At 38.0% G+C, this 24577-nt stretch overlaps 2 protein-coding genes across 2 annotated transcripts in view; both read left to right on the top strand.

Annotated features, from left to right (window-relative positions):
• Nucleotides 1–24577, top strand: part of KCNE1 (potassium voltage-gated channel subfamily E regulatory subunit 1) — an 80325-nt gene that overhangs the window by 7912 nt on the left and 47836 nt on the right. The window lies entirely within an intron of this gene.
• The window catches only part of RCAN1 (regulator of calcineurin 1), a 40399-nt gene that overhangs the window by 8131 nt on the left and 7691 nt on the right, over nucleotides 1–24577 (top strand). The window lies entirely within an intron of this gene.

Below are 24577 nucleotides of genomic sequence, written 5' to 3'. Positions count from 1 at the left end.
GTTTTTTCCTCTTGCTCTAAGTATGACCAGGTCCAAAGCATGGTTATGTATTTCAGACTTTTCATGGAGACGCTTCTCAGGTTAGCAAGGAAAAACTAAGGTTTTTGTTGCTACTGTTGCTGTATCTTCTCATAAATAATCCAAGAGCTGTTTTGACACCAATGTGGCAGGTAGAACGGAATGTGAAAGAAGAGTTGGTGAAGCTAGTTAATGTTTTCTATTTACTAATTTATAAAAAATGTAAGGTAACTCAGAAGCCCTGCTTTTCACTGAGACTTCAAGTTGGTGAAACAGTAGTCCCACAACCATGACATGGAGACTGGATGGGTTTTTTGAGTTTGGTTTTGTGTTTTGTTTTTTTTTTTTTTTTTTTTTTCCACTCAGGACTTGATACAGCTGATTATAGAATTATCTGAGGGATGGACCCAACTGAGGCTCTTGTAAGCGACATAAGGACTTCACTTTGTGATGAGAGGTTTCTAGACATCTCTGGCCTAAAAGCAACTAGGAATGACTTCATAATTAGTTACAGTTTTTTTCCATTCAGATAGCCAGAACCTGCCCCCCAGCGGAAACTGTATTTTCTTAAGTCTGAAGAGATCATTCATGCAGTATGAATTATTGTAACGTGGCATTTATGAAGGATTTTCAGGCTTGGTTTTTTTCCTTTAAAAAAAAAAAAAAAGACTCAGGCTCTGTGAAATTCTACCAAAAAAATTTGAAGCATAAAGGATTGTCATTTCCGTGAGAGAGGGGAGGTGTGGGAGTGAGCCACTGTGTGGAATGTTTGTACTCTTCTTTTTCTCCTAGAATATGAGAATATGCTGGAATTGCATTAGTGAAGCTGAAATATTCACTGTCTGCAATGAACCTGAAGTTAGGATTAAGGTCTAAAATATGGGTTTTTCTAAAAATTATTTTTTTGTGTGTGTAATGCATGATTAGCTGTGGAAGTCATTGTCCTAGAATGTTTGGGAGTCCAGGAGCCCAATATTAAAAAAGAAGTCAGACTGATTCATGAGTAGTATCTGTCAAGCACAGTGATTAGGCTATAACTTAATCCTTCAGAGTTTGTGAAGTGCTATTGCCAGGATTAGATGGGAGAAGAGTAGTCTGTACGTACCTGGGCTTATACCTTTTGTCTCTTGCTCCAAGCATTTATTACTGCCCGAGATAACTAGAATGGCTTTCTTCTTTTCGTTAACTATGTGAGTGAGTATTTATTACCGGTCCTACTCATAAAAGTAGAGCTATCAATACTCATAGTGTATGCAGTGGATTTCATTTATTAAAATGTAACCTCGCTGTCCAAGATAAACTTTCCTCTTCACTTTGCAGATCTTCAGATAGTTCAGAAGTTAATATTGGATTTGAATTGTTTTTCCTTTTTGAGGTTTTCTTTTGTAGAGTTATTTTGATGTTGGCTGACTTCCTGGAAGGAAAACACACTCTTAGCTATTGAGCTGAGAGTACATTGCAAACCTCATGAGTCGGATTTTAGTTACTTGTTGTTCCTGAAGTACAAAAGATATTACGAAAATGCAACACGTGCACACACCATGAAAACCATGAGCTGTGAGACATTATATCTCTTTGATGCAACAGTGGTTTTAAGAGTGGTAAATGTGACCAAACTGTCCTATTACAAGAGTGAAGTAGGAGTGAGTTGCAAGTGTTGCCGTTAGTTTTTCCTGCCTATATTCAGCCGGGCTGAAGAATGGTTCTGATGGAATAAACTTGAGTCATTTGGCAGGCAATTGGCAAGGAGAAGAATAAAGTGCTTTTGGCACTTCTCTCCTCAAAGCTACGTTGTAGGTGCCCTATTGAGAAGTTGCAGAGAGCTTTCTTGAGGCATACATAGAAACTGCTGTAAAAGCTTAATGCTGTAATAGGTGTATGTCCAGTCTTTTAGCTGTAAATATGCTGGATTGCATGTTGGCTTTGAGTGGAGATTATGGTGAGATGAGGATTGTTTGATAAATGGATTGATATATATTTGTGTCTGTATCACACTCTAAAAAAAACCCAAAAAACAAAAAAACCCCAAACAAAATCAAAATAAACCAACTTCTTGGTATCCTTAAAAAAAGTCAGACTTTGACTTTTAGGTGCTGTATAGATGAGTAAAACAAAATCACTTTATTTTCTTTCATGGATGGAATACCATTCTGGAAGCTTCCATGAAGGTTTGGGCCTGCTTTCAAAACAAGGGACTGTCTGGATGAAAAGGCCTCTTAAAAATCAGGATGTTTTCCAAATAAAAACTGGCTGAAAGGCATGGAGAATTGTTTCTCTTTTTCCTAGAAGTACTGTTTCCTTTCTCTGTAGAGATAGGAAGCCAGGGTAACTGAGCTGGTGAACTGCCAGAAGACACAAGCTGTGTTGCTATAATAAATTGTTTTTTTCTTCTTTCTGGTTTTTGTAGGTGAAGCAGCTGTTCATAATCCATATAGTTAAATGAAACACATCTGTAGGCTTCTAGTGAAAACATGAGAAAGGGAGGGTGTAACCCAACAAATGTAGATAATGTATGTTACGAACTGTGTTAAGAACAGCTCCCATCTCTGATATGTCTTTATAGAATTTTTATAATTATTCAGGGCTGGTGGCTTTGCTAGGAAGCTGCAGTACTAATATGTCCATTACTATAGAAAGCTGAGGCTGCTTTTAGTCCTGCTTTTTGTCTGAAAGTGGGAATATGTATGTTGCAGACTGATTTGCCCAGTTCAGTGAGGAAGGTGAAATTAAGTATGGGCAAAAGAAGATGAGATAAGAACTAAGTTGTATATTTCTTGCAGGCTGTGATATTAAATAAGAGATGTTTTCTTGTGTCAAACAGAACATACATACTTGTGGTATTGTGGAGAAAGCTCATGCATGTGGCTTGTGTAAGCGAGAGGGAATCAGTGGGACCTCATGAGTGGTGTTTGTCCAGCTTCTGAGGTATGTGGAGGCTTCTTTGCAGGATGAATTTTTTTTTTAATCAATTTCCTGTAGTTAGACTACTTGGCACTTTGGCCATATCGCATCAAGCTGATAGCAAAGATCGGTTGGCTAATGGAAACAGTGATTAAGGGCTTGAATTTTCCTGAGGCTCCAGGGTGATAGTGAAACAGCTGCTGTTGCAGGCAATGGAAAGTATGAATAACTCTTGCCTGGGGTTGTATAACCAAAAGAATAATCGGATCAGAGACTAGGTTAAATCGTTGTGACTTCTATTAAAAACGTTGTTAGCCCATGTGTTCACACCTCGTTACAGCATATAGGTGGGCTCTATTTAGTGTCCTTAAATATTAGGAATGAATAGATAAAGCCTTCACATCAGGAGTCAGATATTTTTTTTCTCTTGAGAAAGGAGTGGAGGAGAAGATCATTTGCCTGAGAGGTGCATAATAACTTTGAACACGTTTTAAAAGTTTTTTTTTTTTCTTTGGTATATGCCAAGCAAACTTTAAAAGCAATTTTAGTAACCTATGCCATAGCAGATTTAAGTGCAGTAATTCTTCACAGGAGATGATTTCGGGAGAGATTGTTCCTTAATTAACTACTTGAGATGCAGCTATGTCTCTTGCTTCTTCCTTAGTAAGTTGCCAGAATAAAACTCTGTTCTTATCAATATTAGACTGAAATGATGTTTTCATGTCCTCTGCTGAAAAAAGTGAAAACCAAAAATTTCTATACAAAGGGTGGGGAAAGCAGAAGATAGAATGAAATGCAGAACTGTATTGGTTTTCAGCAATGTTAATTGAAGCGCTCAGTTCATAAACCATCACCTTGAATATTCAGGAAGTTTATAATGGTCTCAGGAGTTATTTTCTAATACTGGTCTTTTTTCCCCTTCAATCAAAACATGTGTTCTTGCCATATAAACAAAGACATTAAATGCATCCTGAAAGCGCTACTGTCAAGTACCTCAAAAGCTTTAAATGCCAGTGTTTTTTGTTACCAGTAGTGTTTCAACAGCAAAATTGCCCTGAGGCACCTCTGATTAGATCAGATGGTCATATGTCTATTTTGCTGGGTTTTTTTAATGCCAAGATATTGCCACTAGCAGTTGAAGTAATTCAGCCCTTGTGTTGCTATTATGTGGCTGCTGTGATAAAAGGGTTAGTTACATAGGAAGCTTCACCAACTTTGCAGACAGTTAGGCTATTTGACTGTTAAAAAGCTGTAATTGATTATATTGTAATATGCTTGCAAACACAGGTTATATAATTTATCACAGTATCTAGTATGTCACTAACTTAACATGGCTGAGAAAATGATGGTATATTAGACATTAACCTTACCAAAAATGCATATGATTTAGGCTAAAATCCTGACTCTTCTGTGGCTCCTTTTATTATCTTCTATTAGTACATTTTTTAAATGCTTTTGAAATTTCTAGGTGCACTTAATATGTTCTCAGAAGTACAATAACTAATTGAAATTAAATTGTTCTGCTACCCACCCAGAACATTCTTTAAAAATATTTTGAAACTATCTTCCATTCTTCCTTCCCTGACTCCAGCGGAAAATTTCATTCTTTAAAGTTCACAGAAATAACAGCCTGCTTCTGAACAACTACTGTGGTTTTCTAAAGACTCCTGTGTTACAGTATAATTTTTTTTTCCTTGACTTTTGCTTTTCCCTTAGTCACAGAGAACGTATCAGAAGAGTGGTCAGAAGATGAACACTAACTTTTACTTGCCTATGATAATATCTTTCATACTTAAACAAATACTGTTGTCTTGCTATAAAGAACTAGTCATTAAAAAAGCCTCCAAACACATGCTGTTTTCATACAGTTTAGTCCTTATCTTCCTTCTAACTTTGCACTCCCTCAAATAGTAGTTTTGGCATAATATAGTTGCATTTTTTAATGACAGTAAATAGTTAATTGCAGAAGTATTTTTCATTAAATTTCATCAGGATTATGGCCATATTGTACATGAACTGTCATACTGAGTGACCTGTCATAGCTGAAAAAAACACCATAACAATTTAGAAAAATGTTTTGAGGACAACTCCTTCTTTATTTTTCAGAAATGACAGCTGAAGATCAAAAGAAAAAAAATCACTAAAATACACATTCATGCTGCAAGTTAAAAAAAAAAAAAGGGAAGAAAAAAGCCAAGGTAACATCTAAGTTTAGTTTCATCTGTTAACCATCTTTGTCATTTAAAGGATGAACTGCATATCTTTAGGTAAAATTTGGCACATGTATGGAGACTGAATTTTAAATATAAGCTATATTAAGTGCACCAGAACGATAGCTGACAACATGCAGCAAAGCGTATTTGTACGAGCAGAAATGCCCCAAGCTCCCACTTTGCTTTTAGAAAACAAGCAGCAGAGCTGAAGGCGAGAGGAGGAGGTTACTCGTGTCGTGTGATGAGGGAAGTTGTTGATGAGTTAGGCTACTGTGGAAGCATCCTGGCAACACTGGCCTTGCAGTCTTGGAAGAGGCCATTCTTTCTGAGCAGCTGCTCTGCACTCTGGTGCCCTTGTCACTAAGGCAGGGACTCGCAGAGCTTTTGAAGGCTCTGAAGTGGGCCAGGTAGATAACAAGGCTGCAGCTGGATAGCTGCTGTGGGTTGAGAGTTGCTTCTAACAGCACAGTTCACAGTTTCTAAGAAATGCACCTTAGAATTGTCATCAGATTTTGCAGCATTCCTGGCATTAGGTTACATGTATGCATGAGCTCGTCCAATGTTGTCAAACTATTGTCGCAGTCTAGTGTGAGTGAACTGGGTTTGTGTGAGAGCGTTGCCCCTTTGTCTTTTATGTTTGTTCCTTCCCTTCTGAAAATGCCAAGCATACTCTTAAAGCTGATGACAATTCTGAGATCTGTGCATGTTCAGTGGAAATAAAATTGAAGTTGCCAGCTTCTTTCTTGGGAACCTCTGAGGACATGCCTTCTAGATACTGTAAATTAGAGCAAATCTTAATTTACTAGCTGAAAATAATAATACCTACTGTATTACCTACTGTAATAAACCTCTGACCCCATAGATGGTGCAGTCCTGAAGGTGTGTTTGAAGCCTAAAAGACATATAAAATGTTTGCGAGTCAAAGTGAATTAACCAGTATAAAATTACGTGCAGCTGATTAATTCTTATGCACTGCTGAGAGTCCATTTTTCCCCTCCATAACGCACAGAAGTTCAGGTGTTACAGAACATGATGCTGATTTTGAAGCTTTTATCTCTGAAAATGTTCTGAACTAGCTTTTTATTTACTAGCAGACTTCATTAAATTAAGACTATTTTAGTGACTGTCTCGTGGTAGATTCCTGTAGAAGAAGTCAGTGCGGGAAGTAAACAGAAACACGGAACCGTCAAGCCCCATTGTAATTTGCAATACGGGGGCGATGAAGAAGAGTCTTGTATGACATTGCTGGGACCTGAATTGATGCTATTTAGAGAGTCCTTTGGTCTGGGAAACAGATGATGACACTGCTGTCTATTTTTTGAGGGGTGTTTCTTTCCCACAGTTAATCAGATATTAAAGTTATTTGTAGTAGATCCATTCTTTTAAATGCCATGGTGAGTAATGAAACAGAAGGCATGTGATGCTTTAAAAAGTAAAGTCTAATATCACTTCTAATAAATAAATTTCAAAAATCCTAGATTATAGGAGAACCAGACAGAATGATAAGAATTAACTTCTGATCACTTAGTGGTTGATCATAAATTGGAAAATAGAAGTTACTTAAATCTATGTATCTGTGCTGTCTTTGTTTCCGTGTCTCCATTTCTTAGACTAAACCTGGTTTAAACTCTTATAGCTCAATGTTTGGGACCTATAGCTTAACTATAATTATTAGCAGGGCAGTTGCCCCATTATCTTATCCTTAAAAATTGCCCAAGTATACACTTTAAGTAGGAGGTAAAGGATCCTGTAAAAGCCAAATAACAGGAGAACAACTGCCAGCTGCAACACTTCAGTGCTTCAAAACTGCAATGCAGTACAGCCACTTACAGATAAGGTATCGGCAGTTTGAGCTAACATAGTCCAAAAGTGGAGGTAGCGTCAGCAGAGGAGCCGAGGTCCCTTTCGGGCCCCTGCGCACCAGGGCAGCTCTCCGGCAGGAGAACCTGCTGCTTGTGGCCCTGATGAATTGTCACAGTGCTGGGAACAGTTACACTGAGCGGTGGTGTTGGCTTGGAAGGTCAGCCACGTTCTTTCTGAACAGTTGGACATATCTAATAGGAATAAAGGCTAGGAAGACCGAGAAGTTAGCTGTGTGACAGACCATGAAGTTTGGGGGAAAATACTAGTTGGATCTATAAATTTAAAACCAAAGAATGACCGTAAGCAAATAGTGCTGTAAATTCTTAATGTGTCAGCCTAACCAGGTCACCTTAAATCTTGAAGTGAAAAATCTTATTTTTTTAATAGATTGGATGTGGGACACCAAAGTTCACTACTGAACAGACAGATCTGATTGTATTTATTTTATAGTATATTGGAACCTTATCCATATCAGACAGAAAAGGAATTACTTTAATTGCTACATCCTGCAGTTGCATTTAATTACAGACAAAACAGTGTGCAGTAGAGCAATTTAAAAGTGAATTGTTCCTAGTTTAGCAGTGTGGGGTGGTTTGTTTTTTTTTCCCCTCTCCCCTATAAGGAAGAACATACCCTGGAAAGTTTTGTTATTGCAAGCTGATTTATCTTTAATGTAGCTGGTAGTTTCTAAGCCTCAAAACAGGCAGCAGACTTTCTGGTAGTGGACAATGTAGCTTCTCTTGTAAATTCACAAGACCATGGTTTCTGAAGGGAACTGCTGGTAAGATTTTTTTGTTTGTTTGTTTTTTCCTCCCCACTTCTTTTTTCCAACACACTTAATCTTTTCACGAATTTGCACGTTATTGTTTAATCTCTCTTCCCCTCCTTTTTGCACCCCCACCCCTGCCGCTGTTTTAAGTATCACTTTTTCACTGACTGTTCTGGTTAGTACTTTGCATTGCATATTGTCTTATTTGAAGGCTGTGTAATTCTTTTGCATTTAAATCTGCAAAAACCTTGTTGTAATGTTTAGGTTGCATAATGTAGAACTGGAAATGTTTGCTGTAAGCTCTTTTGTGCTCTGCTTGGCAGATTTGAAATGTCAGCTAAAATTTTCTGAGTTGGCTTTAGAAACAACCAAGGTAGTGCTTTCCTTAGAGGCTGTCAGAATAAAGTGCCTGAGAAGGAGTGACCAGTCTGTAGTGGTTAAAAATACAGTGTTTATGAAACTGACTCCTAAAAGAGTATCTGTTAATTGTGCACAAACTGTTTTTATGAGGAACCCTGAGCACATTAGTGTGTTTTCCTCATAGTCAAACTTGTGAAATAAAGCACTTTATCTCCAAGCTTTTTACAGTAGTTCAATCAAAACCCAATTCATATGGAAAAAATGATAAGCCTTAACTGTTCACATGGGAAAGATGTCTTTATTCCTGTATTTACTTAAAGCTAAGTGCACAATACTAGTCTTTCCTTTGACTAGGACGTTATTGTTGCAGCAACTTAATGAAGTTCCTCAGAAATACCTTGGAGAGTGGCATTAATAGCAAACAGACTAAGAATAGCTCAGGGCAGCGCCCTGAAGGGAGCTGTCTGCCTTTCTTCCTTGGCCGGAGAAAAGGCTTCATGGTTGTATTTTCCAAAACAGGGTTTGGGGGACTGCGAGAACAAGTAAAGAAGAAATTTGAAAGCGCTGGGGAAATGAGAAGTTACATCCATGTTTAATATTGCACTGAAATTTCTTTATTATTTAACCTTTACTGAGAAATAGGAACAATTTTATAACACTGAAAACCTATTTTGGTAGCACTGTTTTACTTATATGTGTGGTAACCTATGTTTCTAAAATTGGTGAAAATGAATAGAGCATAGAGCGTAAACACTTTAATTTCAAATGGGGGCTTAATGGAAGTCCAGCAGAACTTGCCTGAAGCAAGGACTGTAAAGCTCTCATCAAAGTGAAATTTGTAAGTCATATTCAAGCCGTGAGAAACGTGAGCCGTGCTTTGTCAGGCTGTCTGGGAAGGGAGGAATTGGGTAATCGATTGCCCTTTTAAGCAGGAAGGAATGTCTGGTGAGAGAAGCCAACCTGTTACCCTTTGAACTGCACAGAGGCAGCAACCCAGATATAAATAATGTGAAACGATGTTACATATAGTTTCACTACACCCAGAGCTTTTCTGCATACTAAACAAAATTAAATTCCCTTAAATTTCTTAATGAAAATGGGAGGAGATGAGGGTCCTGGGAACTACTTTGAAGACTCATTTGTTTAAGTAGTACCCTCCTGACTCGGGCTTGATCAGGCAGAGGGTAACCAGAACTTTGATCAAGTACTGAAGTCAGCCTTACTGGTGTGTGCTGTGTTGAACTGGCACCACAAGGGATTTTAGAAACCAGTTGAGCAAGCAGTTTTAGGGAACTTGTTATTATTTCATAGTCCTTCTATGTAAACAAACTCTTTGTAGTGTTGTGACTTCCAAGAAAAGAACAGACTTATAATAGAAGATGCAAGTATTTAAAGAAGCTCTTTTCCTTATCAAAAAAAAAACCACCCTGTTTCCTAGGGCATCTAAGGCTGGAGTTCTAGTAAATGGGGATATATAGGAAATGGAGTGGAAAAACATGCATACATTTTGTTTCTTTCATAATATTTTTTTTGGAAAAAATAATCATTGAAAATAGGCATTTAGATATATTTCAAAATTTTTAAACTAATTCAAATTACACATCCCCTCACCCCCCCATCCCCAACCTACCCTCTTTCCCTGTTTCTCAAGACTTCTGCCTTGGAGGATTTGGCAGAGATTTCCTCAGAGATGCTCATCTTAAGAGGCCAAGTAAATTTCTCGCCACGTGGAACATCATTTTCACTTAAATCTTGACACAGGGCAGTGTTTATAATTACCAGTCTTCTATAAAGAAGCAAGAAGAACTGTTTGGGAAACTCCAGTTCTCTTTGAGTGTGTCTATAGATTTGGGACTCAAATGTATATACTTGACTGTTTGTTTTCTGTTCCCACATACACACTTGATAAAGGATAAGTGTCCTGCTGTTTAAACACAGTAGCCCTTTCTGGGTTAATGGAAAGGGTATAAGATGTGGTCTGAGCTCTGCTCATTGAGGCTTCTTTTTGCAGGAGCTGTTCGTATTTTCACTGGAGCTTGACAGCCTCTAGCTTTCGAGGTTGCCATAAAGTCAAATTGTTGTAACCTGTGCTTGTAGTCTTACCTTCAGTTGTATTAAACAGGTAACTTTGTATTTATTGATAGTTCAGGGGTTTTGTTGTATCATTTTGGCAGCAACATTAAACAGTGATAAATCCCTTTTAAGAGGAGCTTACAGATAAGGACTTGATCCTCCTTTCATTTAGGAAAGTGGCAATGTTATGGCATTAACTTTAACTGGGAACAGAATCAAGTCATAAAATAGTGATGTCAGGATCAGGCCAGGCAAAAGAGGATAAAATGCGCTATTAAAGGATGTACTAAGTCTAGTTACATGTCGAAGTAGAACTGTGTGTAAGCCTGGTGTAACTTGTTTAGGAAAACAAGCATGTGCATGTTTGCTGTGATGGCAGCTATTCTGGGTATAGGAGTGCTTGAATTAACAAAATCATATTTGATAGAATGAAGTAACTAAAACATGCTGTTTACTTTTAAAAAGAGTCTCAAAGATTCACAATTAGAAACTAGACAATGAGAATATACTACTTTACATACTCTGCAGACTTTGTGAAATGTTTTCCAGGAAAGCTGAGTACAGCCATGAATCACTCATGGAAAACCCAGTGGAATGAATTAGTCAAAGAAATATTTGAGTGACCACCCTTTGCCTTCTGCTATCAGGAAATAGTGCAGCTTTCCATGATTTTATACAAATCGTGGCATAAATAGGAAAAGCTATAGTTAGAATAGCAAACAATTACAGTTGCTGCTCTTCAACTTTCTCATAGCTTTCTAAAAATGCTTATTTTGAAATAAATATGAACTTTAATATCAGACAAAAGGTGTGGGTGTTTTGGGGGAAATCTTCAAGTTTTTAAGGTGCTCAGGGGATTTCTCTGCTTTCTTCCCTGAACTTGCCTCTTCTACCTGTGTTTTCCTGCTGGCATAATTTAAAAGGGGGGGGGGGACATTTTCGCTCTCTCTTCTGAAACTGTTTCTTGTCTTCTCTCCTTTGACTGTCAGGCTTTTACTTTCAGGGTAACAACTAAGCACAATTAAAACAACTTAACTATAGAAATGAAGGCTTCTGCATCAGTACTCCAAGTTATGTATTTGATAATCTATGTACACTGCAGTATTGATTACTGTTGTTCAGAGAACTGACAGAAAATGGTATCCTCATATGCAGTAAATTGGCCAAATATTTCTTTACTGGATGATGATTTTTTTTTTTCATGTTATCAGTGTAATTATCAGCCAAGTTCTAGTCTGTTGTGTGTTTCACCCATGCAAATGCATTGCAGTGTGTGAACTTTCATGGTTTTTGCACTGGCAAGTGTGATCTGAACAGTGTTAATGATTAGGGCATTACAAGACTAAAAGGGTATATCAGAAATGCCAGAAAAAGGTGTGTGGGGTGAGGGAATACAGCTTTCAATCTTTCTTGGAGTGAATCCTGCAGTAGTTTTTGTGACATGAGCTGTTGATCCAAAATTCTAGGGAAGCTCTTGGTGTTCGGTGTGGGTTTTTTTTTGTTTGTTTTTTTTGTTTGTTTGTTTGTTTTTGTGGGCAACAGCTTGTGCATGGATATAGTCTTGATTAGACCAGTTAGGTCTAGTGGAATAGGTTGAATATTTTGTTATTTAGTAAGTGAAAGCTGCAGCGTTCACTTTTCCTGTTCAGCTGTACTGAACTGTGTCTTGCTGACTTTCTGGGCTATTTTTGAAAGAGTGCCCTCTTTCCATGTGAAGGAATGGCGCTTAGGCAACTTTAACTTTGAATTTCTTTGGAAAGTGGATGGGTGCCCCATTTTCAGTTAAATACATCTGAAGAAATTTAATGACAAGAAAGGCCTTTTAAAAGTTAATTCTTAGCCATACAAGATGCCATTGAGCTGAACACTGTCTTCCCCTGCTTTGTATACAGAACCAAGCTTGACCCTATCACTGCACTTCTCCATCCATTTGGATACTTTTTTTTTTCCCCCTCAACTCTTGCCTACTTTACCATGCCCCAGATAGCCACTCGTAATTCTGTCACTTCTGTCCTTTGCGCTCTCATTCTTAAAACCAAAAGCATGCATACTGTGCCAAATACACTTCTCGGATTCCTGTTGCTTGCTCAGCCTTTATGTGCAAGTTAGGAGGTGGTCCTTCTAAATTATCCTTAGCCCTCACTCATTCTTAACTTTTGTTTTGAGCTCTGGAAACTCCTGGAAAACCAAGACAATTTTTTTTCCTAAGGTAACTTCAGTGATTTTTATTTTTAAGATTTTTCTGATAGCATGTGGATTAAGTGAGCCCCTAAAGCTTGCAAATTCCTTTGTACACAGCATATTTCACAGATTGTGGAACAAACATCTGTCTGTCTGTCTGCTTTTGTGTCCTTGGCCATTACCATCTACAAAGTTCTGAATTCTCCCTTCTTTACATCCTGCAGTATGTGCTGATACTTGTTCTAGCTTGTCTGGAGGCCCATATAAGCTGCCTGGCTAGCTTCTGCCAAGCAAAATAGCTGACAGTTGAGTTCCGCATGCTCCTTCCTTGGTCTTCCTACTCTGCCCAGTCCCTGATGTTTTCACACAACTCTTTATCACAAATGCTGTCCTTGAACCCTTTATCCCGGTATCGTACTTGATTGAAACTTGCAAAGAGGCTCAAGACAGTCCATTTTTTGCCTGCTGTCTGACTTTGAGAAAACTCGCCCTATCACTTTAAGGGACATTTTTCTTCTGTGGATTTATACTTGCATGAAGGAGCTCTTTCAAAGTAAAACACAATAAACAGTGCCTCTTTTTCCAGATCATTCTTTAAAGGATTAAGTAATGTCCTGAGGAGATTATCCCTGAATGATGTCTGAATATAGGGTTATAGGCTCTTAGTAATCCTCCGAGTGAACATAGAGTGCTCATCAGAAATTCCTAACCTTTTAAGATGCTATTTGCTAATGACTGTTTTCTGCTTTTCAGGTGAGAACAAACTTTATGGGCTTTCTCACATACTTCCTAGGTATAGAGCAGCCATAAATATTCTTTGCTCTGTTCTTGTGTTTTCCAAAGAGACACCAGCTGCTCTGGCCTGAATGGTTTGTAGCTCCCAAGTACAGGATGGCTTTGAGCTATAGATGAGTGGGAAGGAATTCTAGTGTGGATCAGGCTTTCAGGTGGCATTACGTGAACTGGTGATAACTGAGTGTCAGGGTTGCTCAGTTCAGGTGAAGACCTTTATTCCAAAATGTCACCTCTTCAACAAAGTAGAGAGGTTTCTTGGAGATCTTTCTGTAGAGGGCTCCATTCTTTCCTCAGCAGGTTTATTCACAATCAGTTTAAGATGCTGTTTTGCACAGGTGTTAGAGTATTTGAATAGCCTCTGTTTGTATAATCTGTCCATATGGACTGTCAGAATGCTATGCAGTTCTTATTTACTTGTTCTGGTTTTGCCTCTTATTAAAAGTATTTTTCTCAATGAAACAAATCTTATTAAACAGTTGTTTATCTCGTCTAAAATGCTCTCAGCATATAAGATCCTAAGATATTTACTTTTTCTCTTCATAAGTCCACTATTCCATTTAGTCACTGCATTTTTGCAAACTTTTGGATGCTAGTTTTTAGCACTTAGAAGTCATTTTTCCAGGTGGAATGGTGTTTTTAATGTGAATAGAAAAATACTTGCCAGTAAATATACCGTATGAAAATGTTTATTTCCTTCCAGAATAATTGAATGAGGGCAAAATTGTAATCTATTTACTATGGATCATTTGAGTAAATTCCTTGCAGGAGTGGAAACATGTTGAAAAAAAAAAAAGACGACTTTAAATTTTGGAATATACTTGCCATATTAAAAACTCTTCTAAATTAGTCTAGTTGGTTACTCAAATATTCTGTAGTGGAATTTCCAAATTACCACTTTTATGTTACCAGTCAGTGAACAGGAATTTACTGTTTAATGCTTGGAAATGGAAGTGTAAGTCATGGATTTTTCCAAGGAAGGAATAAGCACACTGTAGGTATTTATTTTTCAGATGGTTGGCTGGAAAACTGTCGTACATTGAATCTGTAAATAGCCCTTCTGTGATAGAGCACAGCTCTTCATATTCTATTTGGACATATGTAGGCTACATAATGCTAGCATGACAACAGTTCATATATTTTAAGCTCCTATTCAAAAAAAATCTTGCAAGAGTCTATTCAGTAAAAACAGCTACTTTCCTTGGCAGTGCTTTTGGAATCTGTGTTTAAAAAAAAAAAAAATCATCAGTGGGTTATTTAAATCTTTTTTTAATCCTTCAGTGGAGCAGTTGTGGAGTGGATAGCTTCTGTAGGCAGAGAAATGGCTGAATTCAGCACCTGGCTTCATAGAAACCTCACTGACATCCATAGGTGATGCATGCTTCTGTGGTCAAAACTCTGGATCCCTTGGCATTATGGCTTTCTGCTGAAAGGACATACAGCTTCAGGGTACAGTCTGTAGTTTCAGACTTCAAATAAATGTTTGTAATTGCATTAAGAACTAATTTGAGTAGTATTTCTTCTTTATTCTCCTTTTGAAATAATAGCAATAGATGCAGGTAACCTTCTGGAAGGTTTTTTTTTTTCTTCTGTCATGTGAAAAACTGTTGAATTAAGATCAAGAAAATTGGTAAGTTAACTGGCATTCATTGGAGCAAGCCTGGGTTGCAATTCACTTGTCTTTAATAGGTGAAATTTTTAAGTGAAGGGAGTAGAAATAAGGTTGGAACTTTCCAAGAACTATTGATTAAATGGTAAACAAACTTGTCTCACAGGTTTTGGAGGTCCCATGAGGAAAGACTGATTGACTGTTCCAAACCATTCTTCACAATTTTTTTTTATTCAAAAGAAAGCATTCCAAAGTTGCCGTAAAGTAATCGGCCTGTAGGCAAGCCAGTATGCTACTTCAGCAAATGTCATCGAAGAGTAATAATAGCTCTTGAAGATTTTGAATCAGCTGTACTCTATCTGTGAGGGGGAGTAGTCCACAGAATGACACCTGTGTATTATCTTTGGGTGTAAGACTATACCCAAATTCGCAAAAGTCTACCATAGTAATGATGAGAAACAGCTTCTGGGAGGAGGGACCACAAAGACCAATGGTTTGAATAAAGGTGGCACCTTGCTGTTATGTTGGGGGAGTAAATGAAGTGTTTATTGCAGTGATGGCTAAGCTGCCTTTTTTACTTTCACCAACCTTGAGGAGTGTGCATCCGTTCTGGAGAAACTCCAGACGGAAGAATTACAAGACCTTCCAATAAGAAAATACAGCAGTATTCATTCCTCATTTCCACCTGTATCCTTCCCTACTTACTACTCTTTTGTTTAACTAGCCATAGTGAACCGATATGATTTCCCAAATGTGATCATAGAACAGTCATTGCAGCTCAAAAGCTCTGATTCTGTTTGAGTGCAGTCAGATAGGAATGACTGGGTTTTGGTTTCCACTATCAGATGTCACTTGTTTTGAAATTCTCACTTAATGTGTTATAGACATGTCATATTGCAATGCACTCTGTCGAATTGAGGAGTAGAGGTAATGGTTCAAGTCATACCAAACACAGGTTGGTGGCATGCTCCTAGCAGCCTCCAAAATCATCAGTAGAAATGACAGCTGGCTTTAGAGTTTTCTTGCATTAAAAAACTTTGGAACTCCTTGTCTAACCAGTTGATCCGATATACTCATCAGAGATCCTTGGTCAGAGATCTGGAAACCATTGAAATACTGTTCTGTTTCAGAACAGATTTGAAAACAAAACCTTGGTTGCTCAAAGGAAAAATAGTCGTCTTAAACTGGTTTATCTGAAGCTTTTAATATGCAATGATTCATGCTTTATAATGGTAGCTCTTGATTTAGATGTTGAGTAGGGAATAAAGACAAGCTGACACAGATTCATTCCTTCTGCTTTTTCTCCTTTGTACTGACCTTTTATCATTATCTCCTTCATTATCTAGAGTGTACAAAGTGAGATAAAAATATCTTGACTTCTTTTGGTCTTTTCAGAAAAGTTTCAGTGGAGATGGAAGCATATTGTACCAAAAATGCCACCTGCCTTTTAATCCTGCTGTGATGATCAGTGTGTGTTTCATAAAGCCAGAGAGCTGGACAAATATTTTTTTCCTCAAGCAATGTTTAAAAGACTAGGATGCTGACATCAAGCTTTTGCTCTAACTAACATTTTATTAAATATACATGTGTAGATCTATATTTAGAAGACATAGTCTTTAATATTTGAATCAGGATCATGACCCTGCCCAGTCATCTCAAAACTTAGTTTTTAAAAACTCCTGTTTTGTAAAATACATCATGTCTTCATCATTGTATTTACATGTGTGTGTCTGTATCAAAACAGATCACAGCTTATTGGCTTGGGTTTTTTAAATCATAAACCAAATTTAGGTTTGATGTTCTGTTAGCGTTTTTCATTTATGTTGTGGATGCTGCTTCTAGCTCCAGGGTGGAAGGCAGGAATTTTGAAAGTGTGTGGTTGCTACTGGAACATCTGGATATTGGGGAACTTTGACCACACTGGCTTCAATTTGATAGGGTTTGAATAAAATACTCTCAGTTGGAGGACTGGATTGTGACACACTGCTGGATCACTTACTGGGGTCTTTTTCCCTCTTACCATGAGAGTTTTTTGGGGAACTTTGGTTCCTGTGTCTTTCACTCTACATCCTTTCTTGTAAGCTGTTGTGATGTGATTACTTCATGCAAGAACTTCCACTCCTCATCACTTCTTGTTTTGACTGCTGAATATAGTTCTACTTACGTCACTGTCAAAATGTAAATGTATCTAGGTTAACGCTAAAGGCCCATTCCTCTGAAATTTCGTCCCTGTCCAGTCTTCAAACACGGTATCTTTTAGGTACCAGTGTACAAACCCAGCACCAACGTTTCCTCTGTGCCCCTTAGCTCACCCTAATGCATGGGCAATGTGCAGAGGCAGCATTGGAGTGCAGCGCTCCAGCTGTGCTAAGTGTCAGAATATGTATGACGTCCTTAAAGAATGCATGAATCCAACTCTAAGCATGTGCCCTATCCCCTGGACCTCTCCCTATGCTGAATCTAACTTATAAATAACTTTACAGCTGTTCCCTCTTTACAAAACAAAGTGTTCTTCATCTTCAGAACGTGCCCCCTCACTCAAGAAATAATTATCTGAAGGGCTGTTTTTGTTTTAGTTGCTGATGTGTATAGCATATCCCTTCTCTCTTTAATTGTTTCATCTTGCAAATCCACTGATACGTTAATTACTGTCTAGTTTGTTTTTTTTTTCCCATGCTGGTATTCAAATAAATAACCTTGAAAGGGTCAGACTGCTGATGATTTTTCCTAGTTGTAATGGTTGGAAGAATACCTCATGCTTCCTTTATTTCATAGTTACATGGTGCTTATGAGATATTACTTTATATCTTGGGGGGTGCGGGAACATTTTTTTAACAAATAACTTCCTTCAGTTCTGCTGTAAATAGTTTACAGTTGGTTTTTCTATAGTAGGCAAAAATGGCCTATTAACACATTTTGGTTTAAAAGGCCTTGTTCTTTTTTAGTTCGTAATAAATATAGATGATCTTTGGAGAATTTTCTTCTCTCTCCCATTTTTTAATCTCCACTCTGAGGAAAGGATTTTTATAGATATCTATATTTATCGAAGCCTTCAACAAGTTTAAGTTAGAAGAGAAGAGTTGTTTAAGGATTTCCTGCCCTTCCCTTTCCACAGTTAGCCTTTTCTAGTGTGGCATGTGCACCGCTTCTGTGATGAGTTATAGACTGTGCTGTTGTCCCCATTGCCTTTTCTTTCCCCTTTCCGCCTTAAATAGAAATAAATAATTAACACTGCAACTGCATCCGGCCATGGCAATGATCTTGTTTACATTTGTCTTGGTTAAAGATTATCATCTTGGTCTTTGGCTTTCTATCTTGTGGATTTTTTTTTTTCCTTGCAGCCCTCCCTACCCCCCTGTCCCCAACATGTGTAATGGATTCAACTATAATATTGCTGGACAGTCTTTTTCAGGTATTTTCATACACTTTTAAGAAGCATCTTATCTTCTCGAAGGTTGTTTTGATTATTTGAAACCAAATTCTCTCTCTGTGGTGGGGATGGGGGGAACGTTATGATTGACCTTGCGAGAACTTTCTCCTTTCCTTTTTCAGTTGCCCTACCCAATTACTGCAAAAAGTACTGCAAAAAGACTTGGTGTTTCATGATATGCTCTTTCTACTGCAAATATATTACCTGTAGATAATTTTGTAATTAAAGTTAATCAGTTAATGAATTTAAACAGAAATAAATATAGGAGAAATAGGTAGAGTTTTTCAAAAAACTTGTTCTGATGGGCATTTATCCTTCTATAATTTTAGGTATATAAAGGTATTTGAGTCTTGGGTCTTAAGCATGTGTACCATCTTAGTAAAGGTGCAGAATCTTAATAGCTTTTCTACTTTCCTTTACATGTTTTGCTTGACGTCTAAGAAAATGGTCACTTGTTCCTCTGCTCTGTTTTCTGTTTGGAAAAGGTTTTCGCGGAACAGCTAGAAGTCTAAAATGGAGGTGGCACCACACCCCAGATTTGTGGCCTTTGATTTTTGTCAACTGAGTCTAGCCATGTCTATCTGCAGTAAGTGTCTACACTAACATACGAAGTATGCTAGTGGTAACTGTGCTGAACTAGTGCTCTGATAAATATTGCTGACAAGTATTCAAGCTTTATTTCTGAAAAGCAACTTTTCAGAAATAGAAATATTGTCCAGAGTTTTATAGCCATTGAATACTTCTTTCAAATGGCACTCCTATATAGTTCTTGACATAACTTGGTGTAGTACAGACAGATAGGTTTTTCTTTTGTGTACTGTATTACATGGAATCACATGCTTAAATTTTGTTAAAACTGCACAAATTTTTGTCTCTATTTTTATGACTGGAAATTCAGTGACTAAAATGCTTGTAAGCATGTGAAATAGTGAATGGTCATGTGTTTGCTGTTCCACATTATAAACAAAGTTAATAGGAGGAGCTGATGATGACAGTCTTAACTCCATGCTTCGGCCCCTTTTTCCATTTTGTCATTGTGTGGGTGTTACTTTGACTTAATACACTGCACGTAGCTCTGTGTAATTTGGAAAACCAGTTTGTGTACTTGTATTGCTGTGCTCTGTGTGATTTCTTTACTGTAAATAAATTTGCAGATACTATTTGTGCAGTTTATTCCATAATACTAAAGACTTTTTTCGCTTGTTAAAAGGTGTTTTGTTGCAAATTATTTCTCTGCTGATGTACTAAGTGTATATACTTATTCCACTTGTAATATCTTTCAGATGATCTGATGAATGAGTACGCAACTTTGAAAAACTTAAAATTTTTCATAACCACAAAGCAGAAGAAACTGTCTGTTAACATTTTCAGTTGTATGGTGATTCTAACTCCCTCCCTGGGTTTGCCTGGCGTGGGAGAAATTTGTACAGCTAAGTTAAGGGCTGTGTTACTGCCTGACTGTGTGAGTAGGTGTACAGCTATTCCAGTGTTCTGGATTAGACATCGAGGTTGCCAGTCTCCCAATGCTCAGGCTATTGTAACGATTTTGAGGCAAAAAGTATACTCATGTAGGATTGGTCTGCCAGTTACTTTTACTTCATAACAAATCCTGTCAGACTTGCAAAAAGAAATCATGTCCAGGTTTCATTTCAGTCATCTTTGTTTTGGGGGCAATTTTTCTTTTGGGGGTGGGGAGGGTTGATTCATTTTTGGCTAGTAAAATGAGACTAAGAACTGTGCAGACAGTTTAAGGCAAGTGACTTAACTCACTGCCCTCACTCCTGGCTCTTTGCTTGAGCCAGCCTGCATTGATGTGACTTCTCTTGCTCATCAAGTAAGTTTCAAAACAAAACAAACCCAGCAACACAAACCTCCACGTAAAAACAACCCACTTCTCGAATCCCAAGGGCAGGGAAAAGAAGGTTTTCCAATGATGGAGAATGTTACCGTTTCCTGATGGCAGTGTTAGTTTGCAGAGCACCCTTAAAGGCAATACAGAAAAATACACCATCAAGGACGTGCTCATTAGCCCTTCATATGTTAAACTTCCTTACATTTTCAGTGGGTCTGAGTTCTGGGAATTTTTTGTTTTTTACCTGAATGCATGCTGAAGCCATGCTCTAGATGAGTGTTAAGTTCTAGAAAGGAACATTTATTAGCCTTTCCTATTCCGTCCTTCAGTGTGCCTGTCCCATGAGGACACATAGCACCCCTGCTTCTGCGCTGCCGAAACAGTGCAGGTTAGAAGATTGCCTGAATTCAGGTGTGTGCTGTTACGCACAGAGCAGAGCTTACTGACCCTAGGCATGCATGGATAGCTCTGGGAGCTGTTTGTACTTTACTGTCTGCCCTTCCCTCTCCTTTCCCAACCACTAAGAAAATGAAACCAGTTAGTGTGATTATTCGTTCTAGATAAATTGAAGATGTTTATCCCTGTTGTAAGTAAGGGCTAAGGCAAGATAATTAACATGAAGACAGGAATAGAAACTATATGTTGATAGCAAAAGATCAGCAAGTATATATAGTGGGAGTACAGGGATTACATAAAGAGCACCCTCCAAGGGCAATTGTAAAAGTCTGCCAGGGATGAGAGAAAAGAATGGATTATATTGTTCTGATTTATAGCTCATAGGTCATCATTTTATTAGCTTCCAGAACTACCAACACATTTATTTTCATGTTAATTTTCTTCCTCAGATTGTTAGCTTTGCTAATGTAGCTATCAGCAATGAACAGTCATTTTTGTGACTTGCCTTTTTTCCTACTTCTGTGGTCTCATTTCCTTCTCTTCTGTGCCTTACCTATTTCACTGCATGTGGAGATTAAATTATAGAACTATTTATGGCGTTCAGTCATTTTGTGTTCCCACTATTCCACATACTCATTTGACTCCTTGTTTTTCCTTTCACTCCCAAAAGTAATCAAAAAAATGGTCTCTGTTAAATTTCTTTGCCTGGGAAGTGCTACTAGTGGAGGATCTGTCAGGCGTTATTGATGTTAGGGAGTGCTTTAGGTCTTCATTGAGCATCTTGTCTGCAATTTTTAGAACTCGGCTTTTAAAACTTGAGCTCCAGAATCTGTACCTTTCAAGGGAAAGGTGAAACCTGAGAAAGCAGGGCTGACCATGTTGTCATGTCATACTATTCTTACCTGTTCAGTTTCCCTGATTCTCGTTGCACAAAGTACAGCAGCATCCTGTTGCACTGATGAAGCTTGTGTTCTTTAGTATCAGACATTATTTGGTATCTGGATGAGAGCATATATCTTTAAGCAGGTGATCTCCTTGACTTTGTTCTCTTTCTGTAGGTCACTAGGGAATCTCAACGAAGACAAAGCAGCAAACTCTCTGAAGACAAGGGAGAAGAGAAACTGCACTCCGATAACATCAGAACATCAAATCCAGAAGTTCAGATAGTCTTGCCTTGTTCTTGTTCCAGACAGTTCGTTAGCATGTGGTTAACAAATGTTACAGGACCTGAACACCACAGAAAAAACATTGCAACACTGTCGGGATTTTGTAATGGTGGTTTTGTAACTTTGGCTCTTGGTTTCTACAACAGATCTCAGGGCTCTCAGTATAATGCTGCAGCCTTAAATAACCATTAAATGAAGCAGGGATAATGAGAATTTTTTTTTTTCTTTTGAGAAAACAAGTACTTCTGATTGTTTTTTAATAATTCAAGGTAGTTCATTTCATCCACTAATTAAGACATTGTAGACTGCATTTTTGTTCTAATCAAGCATAGCAGTAAGGATATTAGACCACTTCAAAGTGATTTTTCTTTTTTTAATTTTTTTTTTCCCCGCAGAATACTAGTTCTCGGTTTATTCTGTGTTGTGAATGGAGTGTTAGTATGCAACCATCTTTTTTTGCCTGAATTGTTTCTTTAAGAGTGGCTGGTGACACAACGTTACCAAAAAATAATGATGATAATGATAAAATGGAACAGACTAGGACTGGTTTCTTTTCTTTGTCTTTTTAAATGGGCAAAGTGAAAACCTAGTGTGCATCAGCAGAAGACTCAATGTTTATTTCAAATCTGGAGAACACTGAAAAAAATGTTTTGTGAGGTGTTAAATGTTCTCAAAAATAGTTGGTTTGTTTACAGCTGACACAGTAATACAGCAGGCTATAGTCCTGTTTTAGATGACAAAAGTTATATTTGAAAGATGGCTGGTAGTAAGACTTGTAAAGTAATTTTCCTTGGGTCTCAGTAATGTGTAGGTGGCCTTGAGGATAGCAATCAGAGATATTTTTAATGTCCTACTCTTCATGGGATTTGGGCATAAAAATGTAAGTCTAGAGTTACAAAGGGATGCAAGTGCCTAGGATCTACCTGTCCTAATTTAAGCTGTGAAGTCCAAAATAGGGCTTTTGAAGACTTCTATGGTTAGTGGACTGCTAGGAAGCTTTGACATGCTTAGCTATATAAAGGTCTGCCGCTAGGTTGCCAAAGGCTTCATTCTGTTGAGCAGCTCAAACTGCCTCCTGTGTAGGCCCTATGAGGCTCTACAAAAGAAATATTCTTTCCATCTGTCGCTCACAGAGATGCTGCAGCACCTCAGTAGCCTCAGAGTATGCCAAATGACTCTGACTCAGTAGGAGGTTAAAGGGGAGACCTTCTTTACTTTCTTATCAGTAGCTGTAGCATTCACCTAGGATGTGGAAAGCCTATTTTCCTTTTATGCACAGGTGATTCATGGCCATATTTTCCAGATGAGCATCCTGGCTGCTGGTCCATGGAGTCATGCTTGGTGCTTCCACTTCCGAAGCCTTTAAGACACTTGACGACCTAATTCCAGGGCAAGGGCAGGATTCAAGACGTACTCAGCATGATTTTCTGTGTGAGCTCAAGTGGTTCGCTGTTTGGCACGATGGCTGTTTGAGTCTTCTTCTTAAGTATCTGTGTTTCTGGGTACAGGTCATGAGTTTGGGAACTCAGACCTGTTCTCACTGTATGTGTGCCCAGTCCAGATCTCAGCAGTGTTGAGTGGCTGAATAGCCATTGCATCCCATCTTCTTGGGAGCTCGGAAAGAAAAAGAGCTGCTGTTTCTTCCTCTTTCTGTCCTTCAGGCACCCAGTATGTTAGGTGCTCCTGGAGCACTGGAGGCTCGTTACCTCTTATTTTCTTTCAGAGTTGGGTTTAATCTCACTGACAGCATCTATACCAGTTGTTGAATTGTCCTTCAGAGTACCTTCTCTTTTCCTGAGCTGAGCTTATTTTTAAGCGGGGGCTTCTAAGAAAAAGTGCTAGGAAGTTGGTCTGAGTAGTCTTTCATGCTAAGGCAACTTTTATGCTAAGGTAACTTTACGATAGCAGAGAATTTGACTGCTGAATGGGGATTTTAGCCTGTGGCACAATAAGCATCCTTAACTTTAAGCAAGTAGAACCCCTGGAAACAGAGAAAGCTATTTATGTGAATAGTTATACACGATTAAGTATTTGTGAAATAAGGTTTTAAACTTACGACTGTCTATTGTTTGCAAGTATTTCATGAAACTTGATGTTTCTGTCTAGTCCCATATTATAGTAAAATGAACTAAATGCACTTATGATTTTGACTTCATTATAAATTTTGATCTGAAGCTGCGTAGGAGAGTTCCAAATAGCTTGTAAAACCTTCAGCTTAAACGTAATGAATTACTTTAAATGTTAATGATTTTTTTAAATAGTTCTTGATTTAAAGAAAACAAAAACAAAAACAAAAAAAACCAAACCAAACAAACAGAACAACACAAATGCAAAACAAAAAACCCCCACCCAAAAACCTGTTTCCTGTGCTACTTTTTGGGAAATGTTCTGAAACAGGGATACAAATAAACCAGAAAATGTTAGAAATGTAGGTTTCTTGCCTCATCACTGTTGTTAGTAGTTCAGGTTGTCTCTTAAAACCCTGCCAGCAGATTTCTGATGAAGCTCCTGTTAAAAAAAGAAAACAAAAACAAACAAAAAAAAAACCCCAAACACCAATCCAGAACCATCCCAAAACAAAAAACCTCAACAGTTTATGAGGCTCGGAATGAGTTTTTAATAAAGAAAGAATGGTAATTAGTCCATATAGTTGCTTTGAAGAAAGCTTCAAAAGGAATACTTACTTCCCCCCCCCCCCCCCCATTACAGTATTTTCCCAGATCAATTTGTCCTAATCTCTACATTTCAGTCTGTGTATTTTTTCCACAAAATTACCAAAAGCTATTGACCTGAGGGATTTGTTTTCCGTTCTGAAGTCTTGAAATTTTCCTCCTGGCTAATTACAGCCTATTACTCTAGACTTTGGTCCTTTAGCAGTAACATTTTCCATCTTAAGATGGGTTGTCCCATTCCAGTGAAGAGCATGTTGTCTGAGCGCTGAATGGAATTACTAC

This window comes from Nipponia nippon, unplaced genomic scaffold, assembly GCF_047370975.1.
Source record: "Nipponia nippon isolate SJK-2023a ecotype South Korea unplaced genomic scaffold, ASM4737097v1 scaffold_2, whole genome shotgun sequence".
Lineage (NCBI taxonomy): Eukaryota > Metazoa > Chordata > Aves > Pelecaniformes > Threskiornithidae > Nipponia > Nipponia nippon.
Note: the sequence above shows the minus strand (reverse complement) of the source record. Positions and strands in the feature narration are given on the sequence as shown.